Below are 17,328 nucleotides of genomic sequence, written 5' to 3'. Positions count from 1 at the left end.
AATGACAAGTCAGATTACTTTTTTTGTTTGTTCCAAGGACACTTAGAAGATGGAAGGTATTTCTTAAGGAAGAAAATTTGCATACTTTATTATTTTTCTGGAAACTGAAGAGCAAGCTTACCTGATAGATTTGGGTCGATAGTTACACTTTCCAGTTCAGCCAGTGGGAGGGTAATGTATCCTTTGACTTTCTAGAAGTTGCTCTATAATACTTAAGTTGCCATTGTCTCCCTTCTGGTTCTCTGTTGTTTCTCGAATGACATAGAAGAGTTTATGAGATTAATTGCTTCCTACTGAAATAGCCAGGTTTCTGAGGGCAGCTTTGGCTTTTATATGAGCTTTTTTTTCCTACCACTTATCAGTTACTGACAGAGGGTCAACTTCACTACTGTGTCATATGGTTGGTCCAATGTTGGATTCCTCAGATTCATGGAGGAAATAGGAAAATAGTAAAGATTAAGGAGTCATAGTTAAAAAATTACAAACAGGTCACAAACAGTACTCTTTCTTGATTATTTAGGAACCAAAAGCCATTCTATGAAATGTCTTTCTTTCCTTTTTCTCTCTTGCTCACCAATTGACTCGTAAGCACTTCCGTTCTCTTATGGTTGGGAGCCATACAAGGTAGAGTGTTGGAGTAAAAACTACATTGACTGTGAATCATGGTGTGTGACCTCGGGCACATGATGTAACCTCTATAGGACTCTATTTTAATGTATAAAACAGGAATAATCCTTTATTATTATCTATGCAATACATATTCCATTATCTATTACATTGGATAATGGAATGGGAAGTCCCTTGAAGATGGTACTAACCTCAATGTATTACTCCTTTTTAGCTTCTTTGGTTCAAAAGTTTGGTGGAGGAGTTACAAATTCTGGTTTGAATGATATATTTGGATACTTTATCAACATATCAAAGCTCTACCTATCCCTTCCCCCATTCTCAAAACCAAGCTGAATTAACATCTTTACATTTATTATGCAGTTTATGGAGGATTTTAGCATTAATTATTGATTGATTTACTCAATGTCCCCATGTTATAGAGGAGAACTGGAAAACCCATTGAAGTTGTGACTCCTGGTCTAGAAATGAAGTCTACTTCCAGTTAATGTTCTTTCTGGTATGTCTTTGCTTTCTTGAAATTTCCCTTTTTTGTCCTTACTGGGTAAATTTTGAACCAACCAAATCACAAAGATGTCGGGCTTTCAATCTTCTAGGCCACGCCTCTTATGCTCTCTCCGCCCTCAGCCCCCGCTTCAGTTCTTAAAGCGCTGCAATTCGCTGCTGCAGCCATATTTCTTACTGTCTCGGGGCTGGAAGCTTCCTGACTGAAGATCTCTCTGCACTTGGGGTTCTTTCTAGAACATTTTCTAGTCCCCCAACACCCCTTATGGCGTATTTCTTTAAAAAAATCACCTAAATTCCATAAAATATTTTTTTAAATTCTATACTTTCTCCTAGTGTCTTCTTGACACGTCCTCCATATTTTTTTTAAAAAAGTATTTGGAATATTTTGAGGCAATTTTTAATATTTAAGGAATTTTTCTTTGGAATCATTTTTGGTTGACATCTCTGTTTTTTGTGGATCAGTTTTTTACTCTTCCACTCTCTTTTCTATGTTTTGCCCATCGGGGCTGCGGATACCTGGTTTTATTATTTTTTCTTTGCCCAACGGGGCCGTGGATACCTGCCTTTTAATTCTTTTTTATTTGCCCATCGGGGCCGCGGATACCTGCTTTTTATTTTTTTTTCCTTAGCCCATCGGGGTATCGGATACCTGCTGATTCCCTTCCCCTCTGAACCCCCAACACTCTGGCCCATCGGGGTGACGGATACCTGCTTTTTAAAAATTTTCTTTTTTTGGCCCATCGGGGCTTCGGATACCTGCTTTTTTTTTTTTTTATTTTTCCTTGCCCATCGGGGCCTCGGATACCTGCTTTAATTTTTGTTTTTCTGGCCCATCGGGGCCGCGGATACCTGCTTTGATTTTTTTTTTTCATCGCCCATCGGTGCTTTTTATGGATGAAAAAATGTTGGTTTTGTGGGTTGTTGCACTCTCTGGAATATCTACACTTTTTTTTTGCTGCTGATCATTTGGTGGTGTGTGAGTGTACCTACGGCTTTGGCAGAGAATGACTCTGCAGTTAAGCTAAGGGCGTGTTCAGATTGTGGAGGAAAAGTGGCCGCCATTTTAGATTTGCCGCATAACTCGGCTTAGGGCTAGTCGTTTGTGCTAAGTTAAACTAGGGAGGCAAGATGGATGATAGCAGGTCAGGCAGAGGAAGTCATGTGCATTGCATGAGCTAAACCTATCTGAATGAGTTGATTTGGGCTTGTTAGGAGCTTTGCGTGATTGTTGTATCGGGAGGCAGTAAGAATCATCTTTTATCAGTACAAGGAACTAGTTAAAAATGAAAGGTTAGGAAAGACTAAGGTGCAGGGCTTAAAATGGCGATTTTGACATTGCGGCATTGCTCAGCATGGCGGGCTGTGCTTTGTTAGGTTGTCCAAAATGGCGGATCCAGTTCTGTCGCAGTGTTCAAGTGGCGGGAAGGCCACATCATGATGGGCGAGGCTTTGTTAAGTGGTTAGCATGGTGGTGGACATGTGCGGTCACACAGGAAAAGATGGCGGCTGAAGGTCTTGCCGCAGTGTAAAACATGGCGGGCCTCTTTGTCTTTGCTGTGTGCTTTTCGTGTTGGGTTTTGCCGCAGGGACAATATGGCAGGCGTTGTCATATGTATATCATGGCTTTTGTCACGTGGACATCATGGCGGGCTTGCCGCATTGTTAAAGATGGCGGGTTTTGCCGCCTAGTGCCACGCAGAGCGGGAGAAAAGGTGGGATGGACAGTGCTGGATTGCTGCATAACCCAACCAATTAGAAATGGGGGTGGAATTGGTCACAGCCAATTAGAGCAGAAGATGGAATTAGACTGATGACACACTGTCCAGCTACTCAGCGAGGACTTGGGTGAATTAGCATGGCACTTCGCAGCTGTCTTTAGCCAGTCAGGAGAAAGAAGTGGAGGGGCCACGTGTATGTCTCCCACTGGGCGGTACACCAGGTATTTTCAAGGTCTTTTCAAGGACATTTGGCCTTTCCACCTCTGTCCCCTCTTATTTGTCCCCTCCTGTCCAGTGCTGCCTCTTGCAGTGCTGGATATCTGGCTGTGTGGTCTGAACCTCCCTCCATTCCTCTGTATTGGTGCCTCACCTAAGGCTAAGTATACCTCCCCCCCAACCCCCAACCCCCCCAACTCCCCACCCCCACCCCCCACCCCCACCCCCCACCCCCCCACCCCCACCCCCCTACCCCCCTATCCCCCTCTGGTCTGCCCCGCACTGCACTGTTGCCCTGGGCAGTGCTCCAGGCCTGCTTGGTGTGGACATGGTGGGGAGCCGTGGCAAGGACCAGAATGGATCACAGATGATCGTTGGCCAACAGGTGGCAGAAGAGGAATTCCTGCCTTCCTCAAGAGGAACACCTACCCCTTGGCTAATGCTGGGGTCGGATTTTGATTTATATTTATCTTTTGGATGTCAGTCATACAGTCTGATTTTGTGGTTTGCTAGTGTTTGAATTTAAGTCTTAAGTGACTATTATAGAAATGTATTAAGAGGCTTTATTTGTAGAATTCACTTTAATTACATTTAATGAGTTTTTGTTTTGAGTTCCTTAAAATTCCTTAAAGTTTTTAGCTTCTCATTACAAATTCCTTAACCTTTTTTCGGCAGTAGATAGTCAAAGTCAAATCATTTCTAATGTTTTAAAAATGTGCTGGTCATTTTCTTTGAAATTGACTTAACTATTTTCCTTTGGATTTTGAAGAGTCTGTAGCACAGAAACAGTAAAAAATTTAACTTCATGACCTAATGTAAAAAAGAGTGTTTGAAGGTTTACACAGGTCCAGGCCTTGCTTTGTTCCCATCCTTGATGCTGCACTAATTGACTAATCACCTACTTATCAGACAGGAAACTTGAATTGCTGTGGTCTGGTGTCCTCTATTCAGACTTATTATATTGGAGTATTTCAATTTTTGGTTGTATCCTGCCTGCCTAGCATCCAGTTCCTCCCCAGCCCTGCTCCCAGCAAACCCCTAGTCTAGCCCCAGCCCTTCTCCCACCCCGCCCCAGCCCTGCCCCAGCCCCAGTCCCCTAACCCCCCAGCCCTAGCCCCAGTCCCAGTCCTAGTTCCTCAGTCCCGCCCAGATTCTCTCGAAAGTCACTCTAATTTTCATTGGTTCAGTGCTCAAAATAAGTTGTCCATTGCTTATTCTATTATACTGGGATATTCCGTTTACCCTTGGCATTGCTGATCTTCAGTACTGACTCCTTGACCATTTTCAGTTAATGCATACAATCCCATTTGTCTGTGATCTCAGAACAAAGAATTTCCTTACTCGGTACGTTGAAGTTAGGGAATGTCAATTGAGAGCTTTCTATCCGAGCATTATTGCCCACAATTTGAGTTACTTATCATTTTCTCGATCCCCTGCCCTTAAAGGAGAAACCATTTCTCTGTCATTGCTTCTGTAGTCACAGTCCCAATTTTGAGTAGTGATCTTTTCTTGTGTACTGTGTTGGTCACCTAAAACTCTTTGCATTGAGTAAAATTCTAATTGCCAATAATCCTACCCATTGGATTAGACAGCACTCTGAACCCCATTTGCATTCAGCAGGGGGTCGCAGACAACCCGTCTTTTGTTGGACAGTTAAAATGCTCAGTCCCAATTGTCATAGCTTTGCCTATTAAACAAAGGCACCCTACTGCGCTTTTTGCTGTGCTTCTGGAGAATCCTGCTGTTCTTGGACAATTAAAGAACAAAGTAGTAATTGCTAATTGTCTCACCCATTAATCATGAAGACTACCAGTCACCCTTGCATTTGCCTTGAGGCAGCGCTGACTACCTGAGATTTAAGAGTTTCTTAAATTATTGAGTAAAATCCCAATTATCCATAGTTCTGTTAGTTACACTGTGGCCTTTGCAAACATCTTTGCGTAACAGCAGTGGGACTGACTCATTCTTAGAGCCCCTTCCCTTGGAATATTAATGGATACAATAGTAATTATTCATGGTTCTGCGTAACAGAGAAGACCCACTTATGTGTATGCCCTTATCATTGCTCCTAGGTAGTGTGAACTACCTACCACCTTGCATTAATATATAAAACACTAATTGCCCATAGTCCCACTCATTAGTCTAGGATGTCCCCTTTGCCATTGCTGCTGAGTTCTGACTACCCAAGTTTCCTTCTCTTAAACAGTTGATATGCATAATTGCATATATTCATGGTTCTGTGCAATAAAAATGGATTCTCACCCCATCCCACCTTCTGTGGGATGTTGCTAACGAGTGCAGATTATTCAGTAACAGCTCTTGAACAGTTAATTTGCACAGTTGCAATTGTCCAGAGTCCTGTCCATTAGAAAGGGACTCTGTATCCTATTTGCACGCTACAATGTGGGCTGATCACCCAAGGACTCTTCTTGTGCATTGATGTTCATAATTGTATTTGTCCACGATCTTGTGCACTAACCCTTCCACTCCCTTTGTTTTCCAGCAGGGGACCCTTACTACTCAAGACCTCTGTACTAGGACAGTTTATGTGCACAATCCTAATTGATTAGAACTGAGTCTTGTATATCAAGCCCCTGCATCATCTTTGCTTTACATCAAGAGGGTGCTGGTTACCTAATGCCCCTCCTCCAGAAATTATTGATGTGCAAAATGCAATTTCCCTATCTGCTGTTAGTCTGGGGTCTCATCCCCTCATATTCCTTTTGTCTTACAGCAGGGGGTACTTGGGACTGTTAATGCGCATAATTGCAATTATGGTCTTTTCCATTAAATTAAGATCCCAACCGCTCACACCCTCTTAGCATTACAGTAGAGGGTGCTAATCACAAGGACATTTCTTTTGTACTGTTAATGTGCTACTTGCATTTGTCCCTCTTCCTGTGCACTAAAGACCCCACTCACTTCCCTAGTGTTCAGCAGTGGATGACCTCTAGTCAAGACCTTTGCACTAGGATAGTTAATGTGAACCATGGCAACTGATCACAACAATGTCTTTCAGATCAGATCCATTTTATCCTCCTTGTTTTACAGCAAGGGATATTAATTACCTATGTTACCTTTCCCTGGGACTATGAATGTGCAAAATTCCAATGTTCATGGTCTCTCCCTTTAAACCTATATTCTACCCCTTTTACATTATAGAAAGGGATGCTGGCAACCCAAAGTCCTTCTCTTAGGACTCTTAATGTGTATTTCTAATTGTCCATGACTCTTAATGTGCATATTTTCAATTGTCTAATTGATTTCAATTGTCTAAGACATTTCAAATGTCTAATTGATTAGAACTGAGTCTTTTATATCAAGCTAATATCTAGCTTTTATATCAAGCTAATATCTTGACTTCTCAGCATCATAGAAGGGGGTACTGATTTCCTGAAGTCTTTCTTGAACTTCTATTATGCAAAATTGCCCTGAGGCCGGGTGTGGTGGCTCACACCTGTAATCCCAGCACTTTGGGAGGCTGAGGTGGGAAGATCCCTTACTGCCAGGAGTTTGAGACCAGCCTGGCCAACATTAAAAAAAAAAAAAGTAAGACAATTGCCCTGGAATCCCATCCCCCTCACACCTCCTTGGCATAGCAGCAGGAGTGCTAACTAGCTAGTGCTTCTTCTCTTATACTGCTTAAATGCGCATAATTAACAGTAGTTGATGTGCCTCTATGTTAGAGTAGAATCCTGCTTCCTTGCTCCATTTGCATTACTGCAGGAGCTTCTAACTAGCCTGAATTCACTCTCTTGGACTGTTAATGTGCATACTTATATTTGCTGCTGTACTTTTTTACCATGTAAGGACCCCACCCACTGTATTTACATCCCAGCTGGAAGTACCTACTACTTAAGACCCTTAGACTAATAAAGTTAGCGTGCATAATCTTAGTTGTTATATACACATTTTCAGTTGCATACAGTTGTGCCTTTTATCAGGACTCCTGTACTTATCAAAGCAGAGAGTGCTAATCAACATTAAGCCCTTCTCTTCGGACTGTAGATGGCATGTAATTGCAGTTGTCAATGGTCCTTCAATTAGACTTGGGTTTCTGACCTATCACACCCTCTTTGCTTTATTGCATGGGGTACTATTCACTTAAGGCTCCTTTCTCAAACTGTTAATGTGCCTAATGACAATTACATCAGTATCCTTCCTTTTGAAGGACAGCATGGTTGGTGACACCTAAGGCCCCATTTCTTGGCCTCCCAATATGTGTGATTGTATTTGTCGAGGTTGCTATGCACTAGAGAAGGAAAGTGCTCCCCTCATCCCCACTTTTCCCTTCCAGCAGGAAGTGCCCACCCCATAAGACCCTTTTATTTGGAGAGTGTAGGTGCACGATTGTAAGTGACCACAAACATGCATCTTGGACATTTATGTGCGTAATCGCACACTGCTCATTCCATGTGAATAAGGTCCTACTCTCCGACCCCTTTTGCAATACAGAAGGGTTGCTGATAACCAAATCCCCTTTTCTTGGCATGTTGTGTGTGATTATAATTGTCTGGGATCCTATGCACTAGAAAAGGAGGGTCCTCTCCACATACCTCAGTCTCACCTTTCCCTTCCAGCAGGGAGTGCCCACTCCATAAGACTCTCACATTTGGACAGTCAAGGTGCGTAATTGTTAAGTGAACACAACCATGCACCTTAGACATGGATTTGCATAACTACACACAGCTCATCCTATCTGAATAAAATCCTACTCTCAGACCCCTTTTGCAGTACAGCAGGGGTGCTGATCACCAAGGCCCCTTTTCCTGGCCTGGTATGCGTGTGATTATGTTTGTCCCGGTTCCTGTGTATTAGACATGGAAGCCTCCCCTGCCACACTCCACCCCTAATCTTCCTTTCCCTTCCGGCAGGGAGTGCCCTCTCCATAAGACGCTTACGTTTGGACAATCAAGGTGCACAGTTGTAAGTGACCACAGGCATGCACCTTGGACATTAATGTGCAAAACTGCACTTTGCCCATTCCATCTGAATAAGGTCCTACTCTTAGACCCCTTTTGCAGTACAGCAGGGGTGCTGATCACCAAGGCCCCTTTTCTTGGCCTGTTATGTGCGTGATTATATTTGTCTGGGTTCCTGTGTATTAGACAAGGAAGCCTTCCCCCCGCCCCCACCCCCACTCCCACTCCCAGTCTTCCTTTCCCTTCCAGCAGGGAGTCCCCCCTCCATAAGATCATTACATTTGGACAATCAAGGTGCACAATTGTAAGTGACCACAGCCATGCACCTTGGACATTAATGTGCGTAACTGCACATGGCCCATCCCATCTGAGTAAGGTCCTACTCTCAGATGCCCTTTGCAGTACAGCAGGGGTACTGAATCACCAAGGCCATTTTTCTTGGCCTGTTATGTGTGTGATTATATTTATCCCAGTTTCTGTGTAATAGACATGAAAGCCTCCCCTGCCACACCCCACCTCCAATCTTCCTTTCCCTTCCAGCAGGGAGTGTCCACTCCATATACCCTTACATTTGGACAATCAAGGTGCACAATTGTAAGTGATCATAGGCACTCACCTTGGACATTAATGTGCATAACTGCACATGGCCCATCCCATCTGAATAAGGTCCTACTCTCAGACCCTTTTTGCAGTACAGCAGGGGTGCTGATCACCAAGGCCCCTTTTCCTGGCCTGTTATGTGTGTGATTATATTTGTTCCAGTTCCCGTGTAATAGACATGGAAGCCTCCCCTGCCACACTCCACCCCCAATCTTCCTTTCCCTTCCGGCAGGAAGTACCCACTCCATAAGACCCTTACATTTGGACAATCAAGGTGCACAATTGTATGTGACCACAACCATGCACCTTGGACATAAATGTGTGTAACTGCACATGGCCCATCCCATCTGAATAAGGTCCTACTCTCAGACCCCTTTTGCAGTACAGTAGGGGTGCTGATAACCAAGGCCCCTCTTCCTGGCCTGTTAACGTATGTGATTATATTTGTCTGGGTTCCAGTGTATAAGACATGGAAGCCTCCCCTGCCCCACCCCACCCTCAATCTTCCTTTCCCTTCTGGCAGGGAGTGCCAGCTCCGTAAGAACCTTACATTTGGACAGTCAAGGTGCACAATTCTAAGTGACCGCAGCCATGCACCTTGGTCAATAATGTGTGTAACTGCACACGGCCTATCTCATCTGAATAAGGCCTTACTCTCAGACCCCTTTTGCAGTACAGCAGGGGTGCTGATAACCAAGGCCCATTTTCCTGGCCTGTTATGTGTGTGATTATATTTGTCCAGGTTTCTGTGTACTAGACAAGGAAGCCTCCTCTGCCCCATCCCACCTACCCATAATCTTTCTTTTCCTCCCAGCAGGGAGTGCTCACTCCATAAGACCCTTACATTTGGACAATCAAGGTGCACAATTGTAAGTGACCACAACCATGCATCTTGGAAATTTATGTGCATAACTGCACATGGCTTATCCTATTTGAATAAAGTCCTATTCTCAGACCCCCTTTGCAGTATAGCTGGGGTGCTGATCACTGAGGCCTCTTTGCTTGGCTTGTCTATATTCTTGTGTACTAGATAAGGGCACCTTCTCATGGACTCCCTTTGCTTTTCAACAAGGAGTACCCACTACTTTTTAAGATTCTTATATTTGTCCAAAGTACATGGTTTTAATTGACCACAACAATGTCCCTTGGAGATTAATGTACGTAATCACCACATGGTTCATCCTAATTAAACAAGGTTCTACCCTCTCACCCTCCATTTGCAGTATACCAGGGTTGCTCACCCCATAAGTCCCCTTTTCTTGGCTTGTTGACATGCATAATTGCATTTATGTGGGTTCTTGTGCCCTAGACAAGGATGCCCCACCTCTTTTCAATAGTGGGTGCCCACTCCTTATGATCTTTACATTTGAACAGTTAATGTGAATAATTGCAGTTGTCCACAGCCCTATCACTTCTAGGACCATTGTACCTCTTTTGCATTACTGTGGGGTATACTGTTTCCCTCCAAGGCCCCTTCTGGTGGACTATCAACATATAATTGAAATTTTCTTTTGTCTTTGTCAGTAGATTAAGGTCATACCCCATCACCTTTCCTTTGTAGTACAGCAGGGTGTCCTGATCAACCAAAGTCCTGTTGTTTTGGACTGTTAATATGTGCAATTACATTTGCTCCTGATCTGTGCACTAGATAAGGATCCTACCTACTTTCTTAGCGTTTTTAGCAGGTAGTGACCACTACTCAAGACTGTCACTTGGAATGTTCATGTGCACAAACTCAATTCTCTAAGCATGTCCTGTACCACCTTTGCTTTAGAGCAGGGGGATGATATTCACTAAGTGCCCCTTCTTTTGGACTTAATATGCATTAATGCAATTGTCCACCTCTTCTTTTAGACTAAGAGTTGATCTCCACATACTCCCCTTGCATCAGGGGCATGTTAATTATGAATGAACCCTTTTCTTTTAATATTAATGTCATAATTGTATTTGTGGACCTGTGTAGTAGAAAAAGACCCTATGTTCCTCCCATTACCCTTTGGATTGCTGCTGAGAAGTGTTAACTACTCATAATCTCAGCTCTTGGACAATTAATAGCATTAATAACAATTATCAAGGGCACTGATCATTAGATAAGACTCCTGCCTCCTCGTTGCCTACATCGGGGGTACTGACCCACTAAGGCCCCTTGTACTGCTAATGTGAATATTTGCAATTATATATGTCTCCTTCTGTTAGAGTGGGATATTATGCCCTAGTATCCCCTTTGCATTACTGCGGGGGCTGCTGACTACTCAAAACTTCTCCTGGGACTGTGAATAGGCACAATGGCAGTTATCAGTGGTTTTCTCCCTCCCTGACCTTGTTAAGCAAGCGCCCCACCCCACCCTTAGTTTCCCATGGCATAATAAAGTATAAGCATTGGAGTATTCCATGCACTTGTCTATCAAACAGTGGTCCATACTCCCAACCCTTTTGCATTGCGCCAGTGTAAAATCACAGGTAGCCATGGTGTCATGCTTTATATACGAAGTCTTCCCTCTCTCTGCCCCTTGTGTGCCCTTGGCCCCTTTTTACAGACTATTGCTCACAATTTCAGGTGTCCATATATCCAGCTATTAGGTAAGATTGTGCTGTCTCCCTCCTCCCTTCCCTCTGCCCTGCCCCTTTTGCCTCTTTGCTGGGTAATGTTGACCGGACAAGGCCCTTTCTCTTGGACTTAAACAATTCTCAGTTGCACTTTCCTTGGTCCTACCCATTATACATGAACCCCTCTACTTCCTTTCGCATTGCTTCTGAGTATGCTGACTACCCAAAGCCCCTTCTGTGTTATTAATAAACACAGTACTGATTGTCCCATTTTTCAGCCCATCAGTCCAAGATCTCCCTACCACTTTGGTGTGTTGGTGCAGTGTTGACTATGAAAAGCAGGCCTGAACTAGGTGGATAAGCCTTCACTCATTTTCTTTCATTTATTAATGATCCTAGTTTCAATTATTGTCAGATTCTGGGGACAAGAACCATTCTTGCCCACCTGTGTTACTGCTTTACTGTGCAAAATACTGAAGGCAAGTCAGACCCAGGGAGCTGGATTGCCATCCTTTATTTTGTGTTTCCAGTATACACTATCAAATTGTCTCCCCAGGAAGGAAGGTTGGCACTTTCTCTGCATTCTTCTTTCCAGAGCAGATTGCCTGGTTAAGAATCTCTTGTTGTCCCCTTTGTATATTGTTATTGTAAAGTGCCAAATGCCAGGATACAGCCAGAAAAATTGCTGTTATTATTATTAAAAAATTTTTTTTAAGAAAGACATCTGGATTGTAGGGTGGACTCGATAACCTGGTCATTATTTTTTTGAAGCCAAAATATCCACTTATACTATGTACCTGGTGACCAGTGTCTCTCATTTTAACTGAGGGTGGTGGGTCTGTGGATAGAACACTGACTCTTGCTATTTTAATATCAAAGACATTCTAGAGTGGAACTCTTAAGACCAGTATCTTTGTGTGGGCTTTACCAGCATTCACTTTTAGAAAAACTACCCAAATTTTATAATCCTTTAATTTGTTCATCTGGAGCACCTGCCCCTACTTATTTCAAGAAGATTGCAGTAAAACGATTAAATGAGGGAACATATGCAGAGGTGCTTTTAAAAAGCATATGCCACCTTTTTTATTAATTAATCTATTATATAAAATGAAGCATTTAATTATAGTAATAATTTGAAGTAGTTTGAAGCACCACACTGAGGTGAGGACTTAAAAATGATAAGACGAGTTCCCTATTTTATAAGAAAAATAAGCCAAAATTAAATATTCTTTTGGATATAAATTTCAACAGTGAGATAGCTGCCTAGTGGAAATGAATAATATCCCAGCCATTAGTGTACAGGGTGTTTTGTGAGACAGGATTGTGTAATATGGAACTGCTCAAGCAAATAACTAGTCATCACAACAGCAGTTCTTTGTAATAACTGAAAAAGAATATTGTTTCTCGGAGAAGGATGTCAAAAGATCGGCCCAGCTCAGGGAGCAGTTTGCCCTACTAGCTCCTCGGACAGCTGTAAGAAGAGTCTCTGGCTCTTTAGAATACTGTAAGTACTACTTCGTAGCTATTAAGTAATCTTTTTCCTATTCTATTTTCTTTCTCTTAGATGCCACCTATAGAAAAGTCAGAGGGTCCAGTAAGTTTCTTTCCTTCTTCCCACCTCATCTGCAATATATATATATATAGAGAGAGAAATAGATACATACATACATGCATAAATACACATATATGAGTTAACCAGCAGAACTGTAGAATTAATATTGTGGACCCAGCTCTATGCTAGGTTACACTGATAACCTGGGTAGGAATGATATCATCCTATATAATTTCATTCCTGAGATGATTTTATTGTTGAGGAGCTAATGTGAGCACATTTGAAATAACTTTAGAAAATAATAAGTGCTGTTTTGTGTGAATCATAAGTAGTAGTTTTAGGAAGGGAACCCACAAGGATTTGAAGTTGATAGAATAAACTTAAGGAAGTGGGTTTGCTTTTTCTCTTTAAGCCAAGATAGGATTAATATTGCAGCCATCTGGATAGTCCAGTTGGTTTATTTTAATTTCATTTGTTTTTTACCTCTTTTGGAGCCATGGAAAGAGATGAAAGGGATAGAGCATAGCCATTGTGTTTGGCTATTTGCGAAGGTTGGCAAATTAGTGATTGCTAAATCTCATAAGCTTGAGTATTTTAAAGGTCAGAGATTGAGGGCATAAATCTAATACTTCGGCTCCTTCCACAATTTTACTACATTTCTGCCCAAGAACAGATGACCATGGATAATGCATATCGTAGATACTTTTTAAGTTTGGAATCTTTTTGCCAAGAGGGTAGTGGAGAAGTGAAGTCAAAACCTTGACCTTCCTTGCCTACTTTATGCTGTAGTTTATATACCTTCTTTCCTCCCACCTTTCGTAAAGCTAAAAGAAGCTTAGCCTCCTTAATGTTTTCCAGCTGAAAAAATATTGTTTAACATAACATTCGAAACTTTTTTTCTGGTGCACATTCATGCATCACAGCAGGAGCAACAAGAACCATATAAATGAACTGGCTTCACTTATAGCCCGTTTTAATTCATATCCATATTTCCTCGTGGCTTGTTTCCGTGCCTCCCACCCCCACTCCATATGCTTAACAACATTGTCTGGCTGACTGGGGGTTATATACATCATGGTCTTGAGCCTTCTTGGAAACATGGTCTGTGCCGTTGTTTCTCAAACCCAAGTAATGCTTCATGATGAAACACCTTCTAAAGGAACAAAATTTTCTGAGATCCTAAAAAAATGTGTTTTGAGGAACACTGACTTAACAAAGATATTTGAAATGTAAATACGTTTTCCAATTTCACGTTGTCTTTGTCAAAGATGTGTTTTATATAACTTATGTAGAACTTGGGGATCCATTAGAATATATTCACAAATCCCCAGGGTTATCACCCCAATTTGAGAAACACTGGTCTATGCTTATGAAATCTTCTATTGCTAATTAAATTGTCATTCATTGTCAACATACAATTATTATTGGAATTTGTTTTAAATGAATGAATTTGGAGGTGATTCTGTACCTTAACTCAAGAGGAAGGATGGCTTGATTTTAGGTGGATTGATTATACTAGATAGCATCCAAAGGTGAATCTTGAAGCTGTATTTAAATTCATTGCTTGAAATAATTTCCACCCTTAAGAAAAATCTCTAGCAATTGTAAAAAGGGATGCTCTGGAAATGTGGGCATCTTCAAAATAGAGATAATTCTTGTGTTAATTCAACAAATATTATTGTACCAGGTGCTGGAATAAATAGCAAAACCAAAGACAGGATTTATATCAAGGAATTTGCTTTCTTATGGAGGATGCAGAAGGAAATCATTATGGTGTTGGGCAGAAACGCTTAGACTTTAGTCCTGGCTCTGACTTTGGTTCAAATCACCATCAATCTGACCATCTCGAGACTGCTAGTGAAATAAGATAGGGGCTTAAATCAAATACCTAAATCCCTGAAAATGACATTTTGTGATTTGGAAAATTTTCAAAAGTCTAATAAAGGAAACTTTTTTGGCATTTCTCTAAATGATTATTGTCATTTCTTTTCTGACTTTTCCCTTTATAAAACCTTAACATGTAGGATTGGAGGAAGTTTTCTGACCATTTTCTCATATCCTCTTTCAGCTTTATCTTTCTGTAACTTCCATTTCTCTAGCCACCTCCCTAAATTATAGAAGACTGTGAGACCCAGGGCTGCTGTGATTAGGCATTCATAATTTCTTTTCAGGGTGTTTGTGCCCTGATTATCAAATGTACAGCTTGAAGGGAGTTCATGTCTTAAAGTAATGAATTAAGAGTTGACCTTTGTTGACTGCTAAAATATTCTTATATGTGAAAGCATCCTGGAAAAATACGTTACCAGCTTAAAGAGAAAGAAACTAATGATTATATCTGAACTGAGCTAATGCCTCTTCTCTTCCCCCAAACCTTATCAGTTTGGATGGCAAAGAGTAATGATATGTCTAGTTAAACAAAGCTAATGCCTTCCTCTGCCTTGTCTTAAAGACTGGATTGGGAGAAAATTGATATTCTCACTACCATATTTTGGGCTGTAGGCAAGTAGCATTTTACACAGGTTTCCTTCAAAAATCCAACTCAAGTTGGAGCTCATGTATTTAAGACATAGCTGGCCTGCTGAATTTAACAAGTTAAACTTCAGTGGCCATGTACAGTTATATATCACTATATATATGTGTATTAGGCTGTCGAGTTGGATATGTTTTTGTTGGTGACTTAGGCTTTACTTGATAGCTCTTCCTTGACCTTTCCAAATTGAGTACTGATACATGGAGCTTGGGCTTCTTCTGCATCTTATACAAATGAGTTTGGTAAAGAAGCCTCTCCTTTACTGTTTTGATGTTTATATTGGAAATAACTTTTGATTTTTGTTTTCATGTTAGGATGAGAAACTGAAACAAAATGTAAATTTGACCAGTGCTAGACTTCTTAAATTATGGGTAGACTTAAAGTATTATTTTCCTTAACCAATTAGAATGCTAGTCTTCTAGTGTTCCCGGAAACATGAGAGGTTACGCAGTAGACCCAAGCAATACCCTCTTATTACATAATCGAGTGCGTATAAGAATTTAAAAATAGGGATATGACTGGAACATCACTGTACTTTACCAGGTCCCATTATAAAATTATCTATGTTACTTTACCCATAGCTTTGAAAACTAGTTGCATAGTATATATTATAGTATGCTGTTAGTGTGATTGGCATTGAACAGTGATGGGATATAATCACTCTACAATCTATATATTATTAAAGTTTTCCAGCCTTATAGATCTCCTTTGACTGAAAATTAGCTGCTAACTTACGACTTATTTTTTACAGCGGATTGACTAGGTCTTTCCAGGAAATCTGTTGATGTACAAAAACAAAGTTTAATTGCTAATGTTTTTTAAAAAATAACTTTTTGATATTACGGATACCTGGTTATTTGGGCCTTGTATATTTTAACATCAAAATTACCTATTATAAATCCGTATAAACAGAAAAGAAAGAGAGTAAGTCTTTAGGTCAGATCTGCAAACAATGATGGTACGTACTGTAGCAAAATCTGGAACATAGACTTACCAGTTCTTAGGTTCCATTTTGCTTGCTTTTTAAAAACTGTGTCTTATAGGTCTTCAGCAACTGGTTGGGAGATTTTTAGAAAAAATAACCTTTTAATGTTAGAACAGTGTAGAGATTTACAGAATGATTCTGAAGATAGAGTTTCTGTGTACTTCACACCCAGTTTTTCCCAGTGTTAACATTTTACATTAGTTTGGTACATTTGTCACAACAAACCAATATTGATACATTATTATTAACTAGAGTCCATATTTTATTCAGATTTCCTTAGTTTTTCCTTAATGTTCTTTTTGTGTTCCAGGATCCCATTGAAGATACCACGCTGCATGTGTCCTTAGTAGTCATGTCTCCTTAGGCTCCTCTTGGTAATGACAGTTTCTCAGACTCTTTGTTTTTTGATGAACTTCACAGTTTTGAGGACTAATGGTCCAGTATTCTATAGAATGTCTCTCTATTGGAATTTGTCTGATGTTCTTCTCATGACTAGATTGGGTTTATGAGTGTTTAGGAGGAAGACCACAAAGGTAGAGTGCCATTCTTATCACTTATCAAGAGTACATACTATCAACATGACTTATCACTGTTTATGTTATCCTTAATCACCTGTCTGAGGTACTATTTGTCAGGTTTCTCCAGCGTAAAATTAGTCTTTATTTCTCCATTTCCCTACTGTACTGTTCACATAGGAAGTCACTATGTGCAGCCAGCACTTAAGGAATGGGAAATTACCTTCCACCTCGTTGAGGGCAGAGTATTTACATAAATTATTTGGAATTCTTTTGCACAGGATGTCTTTTCTCCACAATGTATTGTGTTTATTCAGTCATTTATATCAGTATGATCTCAGGGATATTTTATACTCTGGGTTATAATACAGTATTACTTTATTCTGTTCAAATTGTTCCAGCTTTGGCCATTGGGAGGTCTTTCATTTGGCTTTGATATAACCCCATGAATGTGGGTTTTTTGTTTGAGCACTTTATTTTTGGAACTACAACATGCTTCAGACTCATTTGCATATCTCCTGCCTGGACCTAAAATGATGTATTTCTGCAAGGAGCCTTGATACTTTTTATTGGAGAGTAATATTAGAAATCAAGAAGTGAATGCTAGGT

At 40.8% G+C, this 17,328-nt stretch overlaps 1 long non-coding RNA gene across 4 annotated transcripts in view; it reads left to right on the top strand.

Moving 5' to 3' along the window:
- The first annotated feature begins 1,260 nt into the window (after positions 1 to 1,260).
- LOC109025488 (uncharacterized) overlaps positions 1,261 to 17,328 on the top strand; it is a 32,132-nt gene continuing 16,064 nt past the window's right edge. For 2 of the 4 annotated variants that reach the window (XR_004068673.3, XR_004068671.3), the window contains exons 1-2: positions 1,292 to 12,641; positions 16,515 to 16,578. This is a non-coding gene — a long non-coding RNA (uncharacterized lncRNA). Of the gene's footprint in view, positions 12,642 to 12,701; positions 12,732 to 16,514; positions 16,579 to 17,328 lie in introns of all 4 variants that reach the window. The other 2 variants (XR_008675656.2, XR_004068669.3) reach the window with 2 other exon arrangements.

This window comes from Gorilla gorilla, chromosome X, assembly GCF_029281585.2.
Source record: "Gorilla gorilla gorilla isolate KB3781 chromosome X, NHGRI_mGorGor1-v2.1_pri, whole genome shotgun sequence".
NCBI lineage: Eukaryota > Metazoa > Chordata > Mammalia > Primates > Hominidae > Gorilla > Gorilla gorilla.
This window is presented reverse-complemented; position numbering and strand designations above follow the sequence as displayed.